The sequence below is a fragment of the Armigeres subalbatus genome, chromosome 3 (assembly GCF_024139115.2).
Source record: "Armigeres subalbatus isolate Guangzhou_Male chromosome 3, GZ_Asu_2, whole genome shotgun sequence".
Taxonomy (NCBI): domain Eukaryota; kingdom Metazoa; phylum Arthropoda; class Insecta; order Diptera; family Culicidae; genus Armigeres; species Armigeres subalbatus.
Window position 1 is genome coordinate 138,105,617 of NC_085141.1, and position 20,632 is coordinate 138,126,248.

The 20,632-nt window shown below is 39.9% G+C and overlaps 1 protein-coding gene across 4 annotated transcripts in view; it reads left to right on the forward strand.

Moving 5' to 3' along the window:
• LOC134220983 (uncharacterized) overlaps window positions 1–20,632 on the forward strand; it is a 284,593-nt gene that overhangs the window by 12,171 nt on the left and 251,790 nt on the right. For 3 of the 4 annotated variants that reach the window (XM_062700152.1, XM_062700156.1, XM_062700154.1), the window contains exon 2: window positions 3,317–3,671. The gene's annotated coding sequence lies outside the window, so the exon portion shown is untranslated. Of the gene's footprint in view, window positions 1–2,485; window positions 2,610–3,316; window positions 3,672–20,632 lie in introns of those variants that run through there. The other variant, XM_062700153.1, reaches the window with a different exon arrangement.

The window sequence follows — 20,632 nt, forward strand, 5'->3', positions numbered from 1 at the left end:
TGCTTTGTAAATACGTAATGTGCTCATCATTTCGATCGTTTTACTACGGTATATAGCACGCAAATGACAAAAAAAAAACGTTGGAGTGGGTTTTCACTCGACAAAAAAAATGGCTTCTCTGTAAAGCGAAACAAATGCTTCTATGTGCTTCGGAAATAAGCAAAACAAGATCGTCAACACTGTCAAAATGATCACATCTGTTTTCTGTCAACAGCTACGACGGGGTGCCGACAACCGACCACCTTTCCCTATATGTGATTACAAAAGTCTAAGGATAAAATTCACAATAAATATTTTTCGGCCTAATCAAGTTCTTTTAACATTTCTATTTTACAATGCTTGAAATCTCAATAAGTATACACCCGAATCTGTTTTTACACGGATTTTTTTACACGTCCGTCAAAAAAAATCCCAAACAAATTTTGGCAAAGTTGCTCCATTTTGCATTATTTGTCGAGAAATCATAAAACGTTTTTTACACGGATTTTAAAATTTTGAGCTGAAAACTTTTTTTTACACGGAACACACCCCCCTTGTAAAAAAATAATCAGGTGTATGCAGAGCCGTAGCGTGAATTACCGGCGCCCTTGGCGAACTCTATTTTGGGCGCCCCTCTCTTACTAAGGAAAAAAGTGCAATATTTAACATTCAATCAACATTTTGAATCTCACGTAAAAGAAAGATTTAGTGTATAGAAAATTCTTCAAATAGCAAGCAGTATTCGGCGCTCTGCACCAAAAAAATTTTTTTGCAATTTTTTTCATTGTTTGCAAAACATGGCCAAATTTGTATGGGACCTTGCAGAGTCGTGGCCATTTCCGATCACACCAAACTGTAAAATCTTGGGAAAACTACCGCAATTCGCTACATTGGTAGAAAGAAAACATCGACTAAGAGAAATCGATCAACTAATTTACGACTTTATCATTCTAAACACGAGATTAGAGCGAAAGGGCCCTTCGACCAAATGTTCTAGAACACGGAGAACTGTGGTTTCTAAACGTTGGCAATTTCGGGGAAAATGGCTGTCACTAAGCTTTTGTAAAACCAAATAAAAACCACAACATCGGAAATAATCTGATCCACAACTTTCAAATAAATGTTCGAATATGATATTTTTAGACTTCCAAACCAAACCGGAACTAAAATCTCGAAAATAGCTTTGAAGTTTTGTTTTATACGTTAGCTCTCTGGGACGCTAAGAAAAGAAAAAAAAATAAAAATCCAGGATAATGTTCAAACTCTAACCAATACCTGAGAATTTGTCTTTTTTTTAAGCTCTGAAAGGAATTTTCTTTGTTTAGAGCCGGGATTGACATCGAAGATTACTTTACTTTCTCCCGGATCGAAGGACATGTTAGTACAGTAGACGTTCGATAACTGCCATGCTTTTAGTTGCAATTCGATAGTTGCAGTAGTTTTGCAGTTATCGGACCGCCAAACTTCAAAACGATGTCAAACTCAATGACAGCGGCAATGCGTTGCACAATCCGATGCACTTTTGTTGCATCTGAATAAGACTGACAACCATTTGACGTCTAAAATGCGTTGCAGTTATCGAACGGCTAGTGTAGAGTAATTTCAGCTTTAGCTAAGTAATATTTTGGCTATTGGCTATTCAATTGATTATTATGGATAGATATGCTTTTACATATTAAGAAACTTGTTTTATGGGCGATGTACGCTCAAACAGGCACCCGTCTGTCTCAATCTTGTCCAATGTTGCAGAAATAATGTCGATTGCCGCAATTCGCAAAATTATATTTACGACGCTTTTCACTTCTTATATCTGACGGATTTCACCAACAGATATGTCCCAAAACGGGGTCCGGAGACACCGATCATATAGGGTGGGTGTACCAATTGTCGCCATACATAAGAACAACTATTTTTAAAAAAATAAGTAAAAGGCATGTGGGTGGACTTTATATATCAAGCGAATGATTTTACTTTCTGCTCCTTAATACAGCTGTGAAAACCACAATAAATTTTTTTATTATCCTCAAAATTGATTAATCCATAATAGGAACGCATGCACCAGTTGTGGCACTATTCTTAATTTTGGTTCCTTATTTGGCAAATCCCATTGTTTTCTTATGGGACTGGCCAAATAGGGACCACTAGTGCCACAACTGGTGCAATGGACGTCAAAAATTAAGCAAAATCAATTTTTACAATTATGCTTTGCTTGTTTGGGAGGAAATCAAAGGTGTTGTCGTATCATATGAATATGCTTTATCGATTTGAACTTGGTTTGCTGTGATTTGATTGGCCATTTCGCATATAAAGCACTAGTGCGACAACTGGTGCTATAGCCACAACTGGTACACCTAGCTTAACTCAAACCAGTAATGATGGACACATCATTTTCGATCGCGATTCTGGCCATCAGGAAACACTGTGCTGCAGTGGTGCGTGCGTGATAGCGTAAATACGAGCAAACATCATCATACGCGTGAGTGGAACGATTTCCATGCTGCTCTACGCGTCTTTTTGCGGGTGAAAACAGTTTTCGAGAGAAGTGCCTACTCGGTGTGCTGTGTGAAGGCGTGAATTGTGATGGAGCACTTGTTTAATTATTAATAACGATTTATACCGCCCTGTGATAGGTCAGCATAAAGCAGTATCCACCAATCTGCAACGTCTGGAATAACCAAGGAAGACAAGTGACTGTTGTTGATATTTAGGGGGGCACCGTTGCCTTGCAATAGATAACGAAAGCGAACGAATCATCAAGAGTGTTGTCGTTGGTTGTGTAAAGAAAAAACACTCTGGTCTGCCTGGTGGGCTCTCTGCGAACGTTCGATGGTGACCATCAGGCGGAAGAATAACAAATTCGATGAATGTGCTCCAATAGTGGAAGCTAGTTGTAGAAAAATCGTTCGTGACACTCGTTGTATAACAATGTTACTTGTGCGGCAAATGAGAGAAAGAGAACAATCAAAGCTTGGTCAAAAGTAGTTCTAAACATGCGGCAATAAATTTGAGCGATAAACTTTAGTATGCAAACAAAAATTTAATTAGTAATGGTTCAATTATGGACTATTAAAAATTTATGTTTGAGAATATTATTCTTGCTCTAATGAGATTAGGTTCCAAAGCTCTTAAATATCATAATTGAAACAGAATCGTATCTTATTTGAAAGTATGGGTCTCTATCGTGAATAAAATCATTATTTTTTTATGCATTCTATTTTTTTATTGTATACATTATATATCAAAGAGCCTATACTGTATAAAATAAGTGGTTGTATGTAATAAAGAAGTTTCTAATCGTTATATACAAATTAAATCGAAGCGGATCTTATCTTTGCAGCCATTTCTTAGAATAATACCTACGCAAAGGCAACTTTTAGTTTCAAGCTTCGACGCACAGTGTATTTAGGTGTTTTCATGCGCTCTAATTTCGAATCCTATCAAGTACTTTGTTGAATTGAAATCGAAATCGATAGCTTTTTCGGTGGAAAAACGAGGGAAAACAAGTAACTCGAAAAGTGCTGGGGAAAAGAGTCGGAAAAACAAGTGAACGAAAAGAAAAACGGTATCCTAGAACCTAATAACGGAATCCACGTGATACCATCACCAGCGGCTACATCCAATTATCATACGACCAGAGTCAGGATGTGCGGATTCGGAGTTTTCTAGCATTGCTCAACTGTGATACAGCATATGTAAGTACATAGAAAATTTTACTTCCTTTTTTGTCAATAGAAAAATCGCTTCTGTGTTTTTCAGAATTATAATACTTCCGTGGTATTTATCTGAACCTCAATTTACTTCTTTACATCCATTTAATAAATACTAGAGATCACCTGTACATTACTTCGCGAATCGATATTTTTCTATTTTAAAGCTTTCTCATGATCAAAAAGACCTGAATTGTGCTTTCAAGTACATTCGAATATTTGTGAAACCCATAGAACAAAATCGTATTCATGCTTTTTAAGGTGAAGGTTGGTTGCGTTGAACTGTCATACATAAAAATCTACCGAAAGATAAAATCTCATTTTAAGATTTTTAACGTTGAAAAAATCTCGTAATTATTTGTCATGTAATTACAGTCAACCCACCATAGGTCTGAAGGCTAGATCATTTAGAAATGGGACACCTCATTTTAGAGATAGTGGCGTTCCAAGTTCCAATTGGTTTGATATGTAAGTTTTTCACTACGTTTTATAATTAGTAAACCGTTCTTTTCGGTCTATTTTTTCACAGTTTGAAACTAACTTGGTTTCAAAATATTCACCATGAAGGAAGAGAAAAGCAAAATAATTATGCACAGTCCTGCAAAATCCATCTGCGTCAAAAACCGGTTTTTACCCTTCATTCAGTCCCATGATGGCCCACTTACGTTTTTGCTAGATTTAGCCAGCTGTCATTGTAGCACAACAATAGTGGAGTCCAGTTCATCCCAAAAAAATCTGAATCCATCAAATTGTCCTTAGTTCCATCTAGTGTTATGGTATTTATCTCACAAGAAAATTTAATATTGTAGCAATAATCTAAATATCTTATACCGTCCATTAAATCCAACTATCAGCTTCATATGTATATAGGAATACCAGCAAGCTGACCTTCAACATATCGGTGTTGAACTTGCATCAACCGCTTAGAACATGTTTTTCCAAACTGTGGGCCGCGACTCCCAGGGAGGTCGTGGGCTGATCAATGATGGGCAGCGAAAGACGAATCTTGATTCATACTTTTGTCCCTATTTGTCCCACAAATCTATCACAGCCATTAGATTTGGATCTATGTAGTGAATGGAGAACAATCAATTTTGAGATTTTGTCAAATACAATGAAATCCAAACAATTCAAATTCAATCCAAGCCACATTCAATCAAATTCCAATCAACATCCAATCCTAATCCAATCTAAACCCAATCCAAACCCAATCCAATTCAAATCCATTCCACATTCAATCCAAATCTGTTCCACATTCAACCCAAATCTAATCCAATCAAAATCTAATTCAATCTAAATCTAATCCAATCTAAATCTAATCCAAATCCAATCCTAATCCTATCTAAATCCGTTCCAAATCCAATCAAATGCAATTCTAATCCAAATCTAAATAAAATCCAATCCAAATCCAGTCCAAATCCAATCCAATCAAAATCTAATTGAAATCCGTTTCAAATCCATTCCAATCAAATCCAAATCCAACCAAAATCTAATCTAAATCCTATCTAAATCCCTTCGAATTCCAAATCATTCCAATATATTCAAAGTAATATAATGATGGGATATGAAGCAAATCATAATGGTTTGTTCAATCTAAATCTAAAAGCCGAGCCAAATGGGAGGGTCGCAAGCAATATGCGATTCTGCTAGGTGGGTTGCATGTACAAGTAGTTTGGGAACATCTGGCCTAGGATATGATATTTATCTTATATTTCGCAGAGATATCATACTTAAATGAGATAGCATAAGTAAATACCTAAATTTTAGACTTATGTTAACCAGTACTATAAGCCAATAACTCCAAACTTATGACTTTGTGCATGCTGGCAACGTTTTTGAGCTTCTTCAATGTTGGATATCTCATCCAACGGGTAATTCCGCTACGACTGCTAAGTCGGTAAATTCCAAAATAAACTTCAATATATTAAGCCTTCCAAGCAACTTTGTACTATACGATAGATCCCCATATTTCTCAGATTTCGTTAGAACTAACTTAACTGATGGACTCATGTACACTAAAGTCGCCAAGTTATACATTTCAAACTAAATTTATTTTAACCAAAATCAATGCTTCCATGGCCCACCTTGGGATTTTATAGATTGTCGACCATTTTTCGGCAGTCTCCCAGACACGCCTCGTGGTATTGCAAACCATAAACCATTTTCCAGCGGTCTCCTACGCTTTGTGATTTTTCAAACCACAATCCATTTTCCAGCGGTCTTCCAGACACGCTTTGGGATTTTCCATACCACAAACCATTTTCCAGCGGTCTTCCAGACGGGCTTTGTGATTTTCTTAATTACAATCCATTTTCCAGCGGTCTTCCAGACGGGCTTTGTGATTTTCCAAAGAACAATCCAATTTCTAGCGGTCTTCCAGACGCGTTTTGTGATTTTCTAAACCACAATTAATATTCCAGCGGTCTTCCAGACGCGTTTTGTGATTTTCGAAACCACAATCCATTTTCCAGGGGTCTTCCAGACACGCTTTGTGATTTTCCAAACCACAATACATTTTCCAGCAGTCTTCCAGACGCGCTTTGTGATTTTCCAAACCACAATCCATTTTCCAGCGGTCTTCCAGACATGCTTTGTGATTTTCCAAATCACAATCCATTTTGCAGCGGTCTTGAAACACCCTCTTTATGATTATTCAAACCACAATCCATTTTGCAGCGTTCTTCCAGACGCGTTTTATAGCAATACAAACGCATTGCCTTGTTTTTTAATCATCAAATATTTTAACACATTAGCACATTAACAATTGAATTCAACTTACCTTTTGAAATCAGCGTCAGGATCCAACAAATCACCTGGCAGGATCGCCAAAATGTGTGGCCCCAAATGGCCGGAGCGAATTGTTATGACAGCAGCTCTCCGCGGGTGCGTGTGCACGCCACGGAGGTCTAACTAGAAGAGGACGAGTCATGGCTTGCTGCGCACTAATCAACACGCTGAGGTGTTAATGTATAATCACGCTGATGGTTACTTACTCAAACCCCACAACACATTTAAAAGTGCCCATCTCTAAATGATCTGGTCTTTATATTGAAAGGACCATTAAGTCATAGAAATTTTGAGATAAGAAATATAAAATCTTGCAGGCCTTGTACGAAGAAGGGGCTATCACAGAGATTAAGCAATATTTTCGATGTGGCGTAATTTACTTCCATGTGTTGATATCGATTTGTAGAAAACCGACCCATGGAGGTTTTACTGAAATTTATCGACATATCCAGCAACCTAATACAGGCATACCTCGATAGTACGTACCGTATATAGCACGTAGCGTGATAGATAATTTCGCTAATAATTGGCGGCGGCGTGAATTAATGTCGTGCATTATTAATTTTCTCCTTAAGTTCCTCCAGGAATTCCTCCGCATGTTCATCCGGACGTTCTTCCAAGAATTCCCCCGTAAATTCATCCAGGAGCTCCTCCGTAAGTTTCTCCAGGAATTACTCCGGAAGTTCCTCCAGGAGTTCTTCCAGAAACTCCTCCGGAAGTTCCTCCAGGAATTTCTTCGGAAGTTCCTCCAGGAATTTCTTCGGAGGTTCCTCCGGAAGTTCCTCCGGAACCTCATTCAGGAGCTCCTCCGCAAGTTCATCGAGGTATTCCTCCGGAAGTGCTTCCAAGAATTCCTCCGTAAGTTCCTACAGGAATTCCTCCGAAAATGCCTCTAGGAGTACCTCTGGAAGTTCCTCCAGGAATCCTCAAGGCGTTCCTCCGGAAGTTTCTCCATGAATTCCTCCGTAAGTTCCTTCAGGAATTCCTCCGAGAATTCATCCGTAAGTTCCCCCAGCAATCCCTCCGTAAGTTCCTCCAGGAATTCCTCCATAAGTTCCTCCAGAAATTCTTCCGTAAGTTCCCCCAGGAATTCCACCGTAAGTTCCTCTAGGAATTCCTCCGTAAGTTCCTCCACGAGATCCTCCGGAAGTTCCTCCAGGAAATCCTCCGCAAGTTCCTCGAGATATTCCTCCGTAATTTCTTCCAGGAATTCCTCCGTAAGTTCCTCTAGGAATTCCTCCGAAAATTCCACTAGGAGTACCTCCGAAAGTTCCTCCAGGAGTTCCTCCGGAAGTTTCTCCAAGAATACCTCCGAAAGTTTCTTCAGGAATACCTCCGGAAGTTCCCCCAGAAGTTGCTCCAGGAATTCCTCCAGAAGTTTCTCAAGGAATTCCTCCGGAAGTATATATTGTTTGATGGCTAATTTTGACATAGTTAAAACGTTTGGATGTCCGCATCGAGGATATGCCAAGCATTAACGCTGTTCTGCAACTCTACATCTGCTATGAACGATATTCTGTGGTCGATCCCGGACAGGTAGGGGAATTAAGCTTAAAATGCGTCAGTCAGCTAATACGAACCATTGCATTTTCCGGATTAATAGGCTAAATTAAGTTACGAAACCGATTGCAGCTGACGTCCAAACATCAAAATAATGGTAACAACCTCTATAGTAAAATTAAAAAAAAAGTTAGGCTTCTTATCATTATTATTATTTATTCAGACTAAGGCCAAAGTGGCCTATGCGCTATATAAGAGTCTTCTCCATTCGGCTCGGTCCATGGCTACACGTCGCCAACCACGCAGTCTACGGAGGGTCCGCAAGTCCTCTTTCACCTGATCGATCCAACTTGCCCGCTGCGCACCTCGCCTTCTTGTGCCCGTCGGATCGTTGTCGAGAACCATTTCCACCGGGTTACTGTCCGACATTCTGGCTACGTGCCCGGCCCATCGCAGTCTTCCGATTTTCGTGGTGTGAACGATGGATGGTTCTCCCAGCAGCTCATGCAACTCGTGGTTCATTCGCCTCCTCCACGTACCGTCCTCCATCTGCACCCCACCATAGATGGTAGGTCTCGTGTCCGTAGAGAACTACCGGTCTAATGAGCGTTTTGTAGATTGTCAGCTTGGTACGGCGGCGAACTCTATTCGGGGTCTTGCGGAGTCCAAAGTACGTACGATTTCCCGCATGCGTCTCCGAATTTCTCTGCTGGTATCATTTTCGGCAGTCACCAGTGAGCCCAAGTACACGAATTATTCAACCACCTCGATTTCGTCACCACCGATGCAAACTCGCGGTGGGTGGCTCACATTGCACAATGGTCCCAGAGTCGAATCTAGCAAGACAAAAATGTTTGCGCCAAAACTATTAGTTTTAGATATATAGTGTCTTTGGGAAAAAAAATTCATATTTTTTGACGATTTTTTTCCATGTAGTGAAATTAGGGTGGTACCTATATTTCAGAAGTTCATAATATCAACTTTTTAATTTTTCGGTAAAGACTTGTGCAATGTTCCACAAAGTTGTAGAGCAATTAATTTTGAGCAACTTTGCCGAAGAAACCATTTTTCTATCACTTATGGTTCGCAAGTTATGAGCTTTTTAATAAATACGTTAGGGCGGTCCCTAAAAATCGGTATTCTTCACAAAACTTTTCATACATTTATTTCTCGCATGATCTTTGTACCGAGCACTTTTAGGACTTTTAAAGACGCACATTTTTGTTGAAGAACCATGGATCTATCTCTTATAACAAAAACGTTATTTGAGTTTTTGTATGAAAAACATGTTTTTTTTATATGCGTATATTTCAATATGGAGCAAACCGATTCAATCTATTGATTCTATTCGAAAGCTCGCATTTTTCTGCGTTTATGGTGGGAAAACTGAGAGAGCGTTTTTTGTTTGAAGCGTTTTCTTTCATTTTGAAAAAAATATGTTTTTTGTCGAAAACGGCTATAACTTGATAAATAAACGAGATAGGTCCATGGGTCTTCAACAAAAAGATGTGCCTTTAGAAGTTCTAAATGTGGTCCATACAAAGTATCCCTCAAAAATCAATACATAAAAATATATTAAAAAAAAAAACGGGTTTCGTAAGGAAATAAACGTTAGTTAGATCAAAGTAGGCTGGTCGACAGAACGTATGATTTTTTTTGACGTTATTGTGCCTTGCAACAAAAATTACAACTTTCGTGATAATTTTCCAAAGCTCTCATAGATGTGAAAAATTTCTCCGCAGTACAAATAGCACGTGCTATCCAAGCATTCACCGCTAGGATGCACCACGTGGCGGCCAAATGTGAAGATTTGATTTTAACATAATAGTAATAAAAACATTTCAGTAGTTAACCAATGGTCATCTTCACTTTCTCCCACTGGCGATACCGAAAAAAATCTAATCAAAACAAGACAGCCCAAGTAACATTTTAAGTTTTATAACGCTCTTGAAGACCATAATTTACTCCTCAAGAGTGTTATAAAACCAGCATAAAACCAAAATGTTACTAGGGAGGCTTGTAACAAAGGTTATACCAAGCTATACTTCAAAAGTGACGTATTTTTAACGCTACATATCCAACAGAAAACCAAGCTACTACCATTAATATGCATAGTAGCCTGATTTTCTGTTTGATGTTTAGCATGGCAGTCTCAACGCGTATGTAAACATTCAGTATGAATGAACCGGTGAACCGAGAAAATGCGCTCTCTAGTTCAGCCTACTTTAATCGATCTAACGTTTATTTCCTTACGAAAACCGTTTTTTTTTATTATGTATTGATTTTTGAGGGATACTTTGTATGGACCACATTTAGAACTTCTAAAGACACATCTTTTTGTTGAAGACCCATGGACCTATCTCGTTTATTTATCAAGTTATAGCCGTTTTTCGATTAAAAACATATTTTTTCAAAATTAAATAAAACGCTTTAAACAAAAAACGCTCTCTCAGTTTTCCCACCATAAACGCAGAAAAGTGTGAGCTTTCGAAAAGAACCAATACATTGAAAATCGGTTTGCTCCATTTTGAAATATACGCATATGAAAAAAACATGTTTTTCATACAAAAACTCGAATAACTTTTTTGTTATAAGAGATAGATCCATGGTTCTTTAAAAAAAATGTGCGTCTTCAAAAGTCCTAAAAGTGCTCGGAACAAAGTTTATGCGAGAAATGAATGTATAAAAAGTTATGTGAAGAATACCGATTTTTAGGGACCGCCCTAACGTATTTATTAAAATGAAAACTTGTGAACCATAAGTGATAGAAAAATGGTTTCTTCGGCAAAGTTGCTCAAAATTAATTGCTCTACAACTTTGTGGAACATTGCACAAATCTTTACCGAAAAATTAAAAAGTTGATATTATGAACTTCTGAAATATAGGTACCACCCTAATTTCACTACATGGAAAAAAATCGTCAAAAAATATGATTTTTTTTTCCCAAAGACACTATATATCTAAAACTAATAGTTTTGGCGCAAACATTTTTGTCTTGCTAGATTCGACTCTGGGACCATTGTGCATTGTTTTCTCTTGAACCTCTTCCTATCATGTACTTCGTCTTCGACGTGTTGATGACTAGTCCGATCCGCTTAGCTTTCCTCTTCAGTCTGATGTAGGCTTCCTCCATCTTCTCAAAGTTACGTGTCATTATATCTATGTCGTCGGCGAAGCCAAATAGCTGAACGGACTTATTGAAAATTGTACCACTCGTGTTAATCCCTACTCTTCGTATTACCCCTTCCAAAACGATGTTGAATAATAGACACGAAAGACCATCACCTTGCTGTAACCCTCGGCGCGTTTCGAAGGGACTCGAGAATGCCCCTGAAACTCAAACTACGCACATCACTCGATCCATCGTCGCTTTGATCAACCGTGTCAGTTTATTCGGAAATCCGTGTTCGTGCATTAGCTGCCATAGCTGGTCCCGATCGATTGTATCATATGCGGCTTTGAAGTCGATGAATAGATGATGTGTGGGTACGTTGTATTCGCGGCATTTCTGCAGTACTTGGCGAATGGCGAACACCTGGTTCGTGGTGGAGCGTTCTCCCATAAAACCCGCCTGGTACTGCCCCACAAACTCCCTTGCAATTGGAGCTAGTCGACGGCATAAAATTTGGGAGAGTACCTTGTAGGCGGCGTTCAGCAATGTGACTGCGCGGTAGTTGCTACAATCCAGCTTATCGCCCTTTTTGTAGATGGGACACACGACATCTTTCATCCACTCCTGCGGCAAAACCTCCTTCTCCCAAATCTTTATAATCACTCAGTGCAGCGCTCTAGCCAGTGCCTCACCACCGTGTTTAAAAAGCTATTCTGGTAGTTGGTCAACCCCAGGGGGCTTGTTGTTCTTCAGCCGGCCAATCTCCTCCTGGATTTCCTGGAGTTCCGGAGTCGGTAAAATTATGTCTTGCGCGCGTTCTCCCAGGTCCATCACCATATCGCCATCTTCGTCTGCCACATCGCCATTCAGGCGTTCTTCGTAGTGCTGCCGCCACATTTGGATCACCTCACCCTCGTTCGTAAGAAGGTTCCCGTTTATGTCTTTACACATATCAGGCTGTGGCACGTGGCCCCTACGTGAACGGTTCAACTTCTCATAGAACTTTCGTGTGTCATTAGCGCGATACAGTTGCTCCGTCTCTTCACGGTCTCGATCTTCCTGCTGCGGCTTTTTCCTCCGGTAAATCGAGTTTTGTCTGTTCCGCGCTCGTTTGTATCTTGCCTCGTTCGCCCTCGTGCGGTGTTGCAGCAATCTCGCCCATGCTGCATTATTCTCTTCAACTAAATGCTCACATTCACCATCATACCAGTCGTTCCTCTGATCCGGGGGCACCGTGCCAAGTGCAGCGATTGCGGTACTACCAATGGCGGATCGAATATCTCCCCAGTTATCTTGAAGAGACGCTGCGCCTAGCTGCTTTTCCGTTAGGAGTGCCACTAGGAGCACTAGGAGTGCTAGTCTACCGTCTTGTAGCCGCTCAATGTTAAGCCGCGGCGTCCAACTTCGACGCGTGTTGTACGCCGTCGAGAGTTTTGAGCGCAGGCATACTGCAACGAGGTAGTGGTCGGATTCAATATTCGCACGGAGGTAAGTGCGGACGTTCGTGATGTCGGAGAAGAATCTACCGTCGATTAGAACGTGGTCGATTTGATTTTCCGTTTCTTGTTTAGGTGATCTCCATGTGGCCTTGTGGATATTTTTGCGGGAAAGAGGGGGCTTCGGACTACCATTCCGCGGGAGGCTGCCAAGTTTATGCATCGTTGGCCGTTATCATTCGATACGGTGTGCAGACTATCCGGTCCGATGACCGGTCTATACATTTCCTTCCTTCCTACCTGTGCGTTCATGACGTCGATGACGAATTTTACGTCCTGCAGTGGGCATCCATCGTTTGTCTGCTCCAGCTGTACATAGAACGCTTCTTTCTCGTCATCGGGTCTCCCTTCGTGTGGGCAGTGAACGTTGATGATGCTATAGTTGAAGAAACGGCCTTTAATCCTCAGCTTGCACATCCTTGCGTTGATTGGCGGCCACCCAATCCCGCGTTGGCGCATCTTACCCAACACTATGAGGCCGGTTCCCAGCTCGTTGATGGTGCCACAGCCACAGCTTTGGTAAAATGTAGCCACTAGATGCCCGATGTTCCACACTTTCTGTCCTGTTCAGCAGATATCTGGCAGCGCTACGATGTTGAATTTGCGAAACCTAGCGAATTGCAGTTCCATGTTCCAAGTTTACAATCGTGATCCTTTATTCGTCGCCTAGGTCGATGCCGATTGTATCTAGTCGTATTATCTTCTATGTCGTTCGTAATGGTTGTTTTTTAAGGCGACTTAATGGGCCTGCGCAAACCTCCTGTCGCGTCGCGGATACATGAAGCTTTTTATAGAAGTTTAACAGAGCCCACTTTCAAACCCAACCACAACTCGCAGATGACCTGGTGAGGGATCGTCAAGTTCTTGGACATAGTCCCTGTTGCATCCAGTCCCTGCTACCCCCCTCGTCGCTTAGGCCTTTCCTCATTATATCGAATCGTATTTTCTCTTATGTCATTCGCAATGGATGTTTTTAAAGGCGGCTTATTGGGCTTATTGTCTACACAATTGGTGCAGATCAAAAACCTCTATATTGGCTAACAGGTGCGTGCTTGCTGACCATTGGCACCTCCGGCATAGCTTGCTACAGTAGGTTCACAGCCCTTAAAATAGATTTGAAGTGGTTATGTCGATAATCCTATCTTCAAATTGGCCTTATCTTCTATTTTGTTGGTGGCTGCCACTACATGGAAAGAGGTTACCTGTGTTCCCGTTTAACTCCTCCGTAACCGAATCACGATATTTTGGGTTTCGACTCCGCAATTTTCTTCCTATCACGTATCTTGATCCGGTGATTTTATCTTTCGCAATGGATTACTTCCACTGGGCATGAAGGTCCTACATGAGTATCTGCACCTAGCACATCCTCTCACAACTTTTTATACGCAGAACTCCGCTCAAGGACGTGTAGCGCAGCATCCCATAAAAGGATGGCAATCAACTCGCTTTCTGCATTCGTTGGACGTTCGCTCCTGACCAGAGATTTTATGATCACTCAAATTCTTGCAGACTTCCACGTAGCTCTATCTTTTGGTTGATCGAAGATGACCTTGGTGGTCGCTGCCACCACGGTTATGCACAAGGTTGGTCAAAATCCTAAAGGAGTACAAAACAAATTATCATAAAATTATATTATATTAGGTGTGCTTCAATATATCTCCCTTGATGGATAATCTAGATTGTTGTGCCATAATAATTTACCACCAGGGCTTCGATGGATATAACGATAAGGGAGTATTTATTTTTAGGTCACACATTTTTTATGCAGAGTTTCTAGTTTTCTAGTGCAACGTGCGTCTCTAAAACAAACAGGTCAGGTATAATTCTTCAGGGATCAATTGAAGAACACCTTGTGGCAAACTGGCTCAGGGCTGCCATACACATAGAGACAAAGTAATAAAACCCCTATTGGTTCTCTACCATGATGTCAATACTGTCTGATCATCGAAATGATGATTTTTTCCATTGTGTTCTCGCTTTTCGGATTATCACTTTCAATATTATCAAATAACGGAATGGAGCTTAGCATCACTTTGTTCGCAGAAAACCTTACGAAAATCACCGCAGAAGTACAGCATCTCGACCCTCTTCTTCTTCACGGCGATATCTGCGTTGTAACAACCGAAGAATCAAACCACCTATGGAACGAATTAATCACAGAATACGCAAAAGGTGTTTCCCTCCTTTATAGTCCGATAGTGTTCACCACAATGGAAGATTTCCCGTTTCTTGAGCGCCGCTGTCTTATTTATTTGATTCAGCTAAACAGCAGTGAAGGCCCGGCAAAAGTTTTGAAGAACATTGCCCTCCTGCCGAGGCTTTCATCTTGGAACCGTTTTGGGAAGTTCATTTTTATAACAATCGAATCGGCTTCATTCGAATTGAAGCCAGTGCTGAGCACGTATTGCAATTTAGTGATTTACTTGGGCGTTGCCAACTCCGTGCAATTATTGTATGAAGCCGATACAGCTCGAGTTCAACTGATCGTCATGAACTACTTCCGTAGAGTTGTCAAGTGTCATCAGGGAGGCTTGGATTTAGTTGCCACCATTTTGACTCGGGACCACGTTACGGATCTGGGTGGATACCCGTTCAATGTGGCTATCAGCGAATACAAACCGCTCATAGCTTTTCATGGTAGCTCAATATTTGGTGCAACACCGATGGCTATTCTTTCGTTTTGCATAAAAGTGAATGCCTCATGCGTATGGTTGAAGTGCAATACTAGAGATGCGATGTTGCTTTTAGCGCGACGGGATAGAATCAATTTGTTTCCACATAGTAACCTAACAGCTGCTACTCCAGTGGAGTTACTTTTCCTTCCAATAGTAAATGGTTATTGTCTACTGATTCCGGAACAAGCGATCAGCTACTTCAATCATCTTATGAAACCCTTCGACAACAATCTTTGGTTTTTTCTGTTAATGATTGGTGTAGTTTGCATGATAGCTAATAGATATCTGTCACAATTATATCCTCGAAATATTTTGGTAACAACAATTTTTGGCACGCCAGTAGCCGGACAAAGAATGAGACACATCGAACGATTTACACTTTGTGCTGTTTCTGTGATATTTTTCATACTTTGCCAAGGATATTTGGCAAAAATGATAACTTTCATGGGCGCCACCAAGTATGAGAGTCACATTGAAACAATCGATGAATTCGTTCAAGCCAAGATTCCTCTTTGGATGCCAAATTATAATAAGAAATCAGTGTCGAACGTTTTGCCTGAGGCTTTGGTGTCATCAGTGGTAGGCACAGTTCCTGAGGGCCACGCTTTTGTAGGCTCAGTTCCTAAGGGTCACGCCTATGTAAGGACCTGCTTGGAAGCCGAAGTGTTCCGGACGCATCCGGACAATGTTGATAAATCCACTAATCGCTTCATATATTATTTGCTAAAGGAATGGCTCTACGTTGGCAGGACAGCACATTCTGTTTCGCGTCGGGATCCATTTGGAGAAAAATTCAGCGACATAAATGCTCAATTATTTGAAAGTGGATTGTGGCAAGTTATGTTTCGAAAAACGCGTTTATTATTTTCAAGTGTCAAAACTATAGGAAGAAGTCTACTATCGTTCGAAGATCTAATATCCTTATGGTTGATATTGGCGTATGGTTTGCTCGGTAGTGGTATAGTGTTCATTGGTGAGCTACTCTTCGATTTGGCGCAAAACAAATCATTATTGTCTGTGGAAAGGATTTTTCGCCAAATCGATTTCTTTTATATTTATTTTTGGACTTTTATTTTTTTCATTTGGAATAAGTTTAGGTCCGTTTGTCGGTTATTGATGTATTACAGTCATATCAGAAAACAATTATAAACTCTTAAATACACATAGATTGGAACTATTTGTAAAAAATATATTATACAAGTACTAAATGAATAACAATAATACTTATTTATTTACGCTGCCTTTTGCACTATTGACAATTGATCCGATTGATTTTTACATTCCGGACATGCGTGATGTATGTAAATGATAACAATTCAGAGGAAATATGTAATTTGTTTGCTGATTTTTGTCAAGAAGTATTACTACACACTCAGTATTTGCCAATATTTAAATCGGGTACAAAATCCAATGTCCGTAACTACCGTAACTGTCTGTAACTTGCATGCCAAAAAATGTTCGATGCGATTGTTAATGGAAAAATATTTGTTCAAATTAAAAATCGAATCACCTCTATTCCACACGGCTTCTACAAAGGTCGTTCAACAGCCACAAATCTAACAGAATTATTTAACTATTCTTTGGAAGCAATGGATGGTGGGCACTATATAGAAGCTGTTCTTAATAAATTAAAAGTCTTAATTTACGCAGATGATATGAAACTGTTTCTGAAAATTAGAACTGCCGAAGATATCGTAACATTCAAAGAAGAAATATTGGTTTTCCATGGTGTAATAAAAGCCTTCTACGGTTAAATATTAAAAAATAAAATTTAATCGAAATATACCTTGCGAAAATATTAGTTTGGACAATCAAAGTGTGGTATGGTGTGATAGAGTAAGAGACTTAGGAGTAATATTGGATTCAAAACTCACATTCATTGATCATTATAACACAATTGTAAGCAAATCCAACAACATGTTAAGTGTCATAAAACGATTCATTTTGTTACAATTTCCAGGACCTATACTGCCGTTATACGCATACTTGTCCCATATTTGCTGGGATTCCCTATATACATGGGACAGTTATGCGTAAAACGACAGTATACACCATAAAATCATTATATACTGTTTACGTAAGGCGAATTTTAGAATATTGAAGCATAGTTTGCCCCCCCTTCGCAATTACACATGCAGATAGAATAGAAACAGTTCAAACACAATTTTTATTATATGCACTTCGCGAGTCACGACAATATTGACTTAGTTAAAACAGTTCTTTACACGCATTATAAGTTGATTGCATTATATTACAATATTTATAATAATGAACATTATACCCGTAATGCTGGGTAGACACCTTTACGTGGTGTGTTACGGGGTAAGATCTACCACGGTTACATTGTCAGCTACAGGCAAATCCTGACCCAACGAATACTTTCCTCATTATCCAACTCCGTGGTACATATGAGGGTGTCGCTAAGTCGGTGGCCTCTCGTTAAGTAAGTACCACATCAACACTTCCTTCCTCTCCCTAGTTACGGTGAAGATGGGCGTGGCCAGGAGTAGTAATCCTCATGCTTTTGTTATTTTTGTTTAAGACTGGAATCAAGGACCACTCCCCTTCTTGATTTCTGATAGCATTCTAGATAAGGATCTCAAAAGTAAAACATGAGTATCACTAGTGTCCAATCTACGAATTACACCGTAACAATGCTAATGCTAATGCTAAAATATTTATAATAATGAACATTATTTCACAAAGATATTATTAGTTTAGTCTACAAATGAAATACTATAACTGGTTCTACAGAATTGATTGACAACACAATAAACTAAACTATTGTTGCAAAGCACGGCTCCCTGTAGCATTTATTATTATTTTCTCAGACTAAGGCCGGAGCGGCCTGTGCAGTGCATAAAAGGCTTTTTCATTCAGCTTGGTCCATGGTTGCACGTCGCTAACCACGCGGTATGCGGAGGGTCCGCAAATCATCCTCCACCTGATCGATCCACCTTGCTCGCTGTGCACCTCGCCTTCTTGTTCCCGTCGGATCGTTTTCGAGAACCATTTTTACCGAATTACTGTGATTTGTGTGACATTCTGGCTACGTGTCCGGTCCACCGTAATTCTCCGATTTTCGCGATGTGAACGATGGTTCTCCCAGCAGCTCATGCAACTCGTGGTTTATTCGCCTCATCCCCGTACCGTCCGCCATCTACACCTCACCATAGACCGTAGGCAGCACTCCAAGGGCGCGTTGGTCCTCCACGAGCATCGTCCAGATCTCGAGTCTTGTTAATTAGTTAAGATGGCCTACAAATAAACGATAATAAAAAAACAGTAATCGGAGGTCACCAGTGAGCTCAAGTACACGAATTCTTCAACCACCTTGATTTCGTCACCACCGATACAAACTCGTGGTGGGAGGCTAACATTGTCCTCTCATAGTTATTTTATTCAAATTGATTTACCATGAAGTTTGCATTTTTTTGTTTGTTATTCATACCTTTAACCACCTATTCATTCAATTAATTGAGAATTAATGCCAAATTCATTTTTTTTTCAATTATAGCACTGTTAAAAAAACCAAATGAAAAGAAAATTAAAGCAACTTAACTCTCACAAACTCTCACAATAAATTCCTTCAGTCGAAGCTTCGTCCTTAGCATGTATCATAAAAGCACCGAAGGGAAATTATGGCAAAAAAAGTTTTTCCTTATCAAAGTTAAAATAAGTGTTTTAAAAAAAAGTCGACGCATCTTTTTTTTTTTTTTAATTTTGTTTACAGTTGTGTCATAATTTTCTGCACACAATTTTAAATTTTTACGATAACCTTTGTAACGATGTATTACCATCATAGAAACAATACGAAAAATAATTTTAAGAATTAGTTATATGTACTGGATAGAAAAGAAAATTCGCTTAACTTTTCACTCATTTTTTACTCTGAAACTATAGAACGTAGAAACTTCCAATTTTCGATTCTTCTTAATTTGGCAATCTTAAGAAAATACCTAAAAATTGTGAGAAGACATCACGTTTTAGATTAATGACCGCCCGAATTCCTGTAGTGGGTGCGCTTCGTAGTCGACGTTGGAGTCAACACACTGTTCGAACTAGGAATGGGCGTTTTTCGGGAAAATATCGATACTGCCGAATCGATGTTTTTATTGTCGAAATATTGATGCCGAAAAATATCGGCGTTGAATCATCGATATTCCGGTATATTGATACGTCCGAAAAATTAAAAGCATGTGCAAAAAATGGAAATTTTGGATTTCCCATTTCAGGTCATCGAATTACACATCAAAGTTTCGCTGTTTTTAACAGATTGTGCCTAATGTGCAATATTTTTACTTTTGTTATATTAGGGATAATGTCTCGGAATTAAAAAAAATCGAAATCCGATATCAGCTACAAAAAATCGATACGGTCAAATATCGAACATAAAAAAATCGATGCAAAATATCGATTATTCGGTGCGAAAATGTCGATTCCCGATATATCGTATCGGTATCGCCAATTCCTTTTCGAAACGCCAGTTACAGGTATCACTCGATTGTGATACGATCCGGCTGCGAGATGCGGTCGTTCATGTTGGTGATGGTCGATTATTTCATGGACTCTGGCGAGTGGGGGAATCCGGGTTCAGGATCGTTTAGTGGTATTCCTCCATGTCGTTGTTCTAGATGATTCCGTTTCGATTGCTGCAACTGTCGCTTCAGGCTTGTCGTGACGAGCGATTTTGTGCACGGCCATTGGCTTCAGATCGCTGCTTTCGAGTTCGGCGTAGAGCTCCTCTTCCTCTATGTCGCAACTCTCGAGTGGCATCGTGCCTGGGGATGTCATGAGTGTTAAACTCATACTTGAGCACCTCGAGGAACTCCACGATGGACTTATTGCTTTCACGTCCTTGCTGCAGAGCCGAAAAGTACATTCCAGCCCCTTCATTTGTTTATTTTGTTTATTTGTTTATTTATAATTCATCTGACATTCAACAGTCTTAATGAATAACATTTATATTAGCTTAAATTAGGTTCTGTCGTTTCACACGATTCACAAACTGGGATGTGGAAATTCCGAAATCGTATGCAGCTTCAATCGATGAAAACAAACGAATCATAGTACACATGGGCAAATAGAGTGCGATGAAATCCAGTGTGCAGCAATGTCCGCTGTCTCAGCATTCTTTCAGGTACGCGGAATCCAATCAACGAAAGGAGATGGGAGCAATCGATTTCTCCGTTCAGTAACTTTACAATAAACGTGGCCTGCCGAATTTTCCGTCGCCGATCCAAGGTATCAAGACCAAGCAATTGGCATCGTTCGGGATAGGCAGGGAGATTTGCGGGGTCTCGCCACGGAAGATGTCTCAATGCGAGCCTGATGAATCGTTTTTGGATACGCTCGATTCTCAGATTCTATGTTACG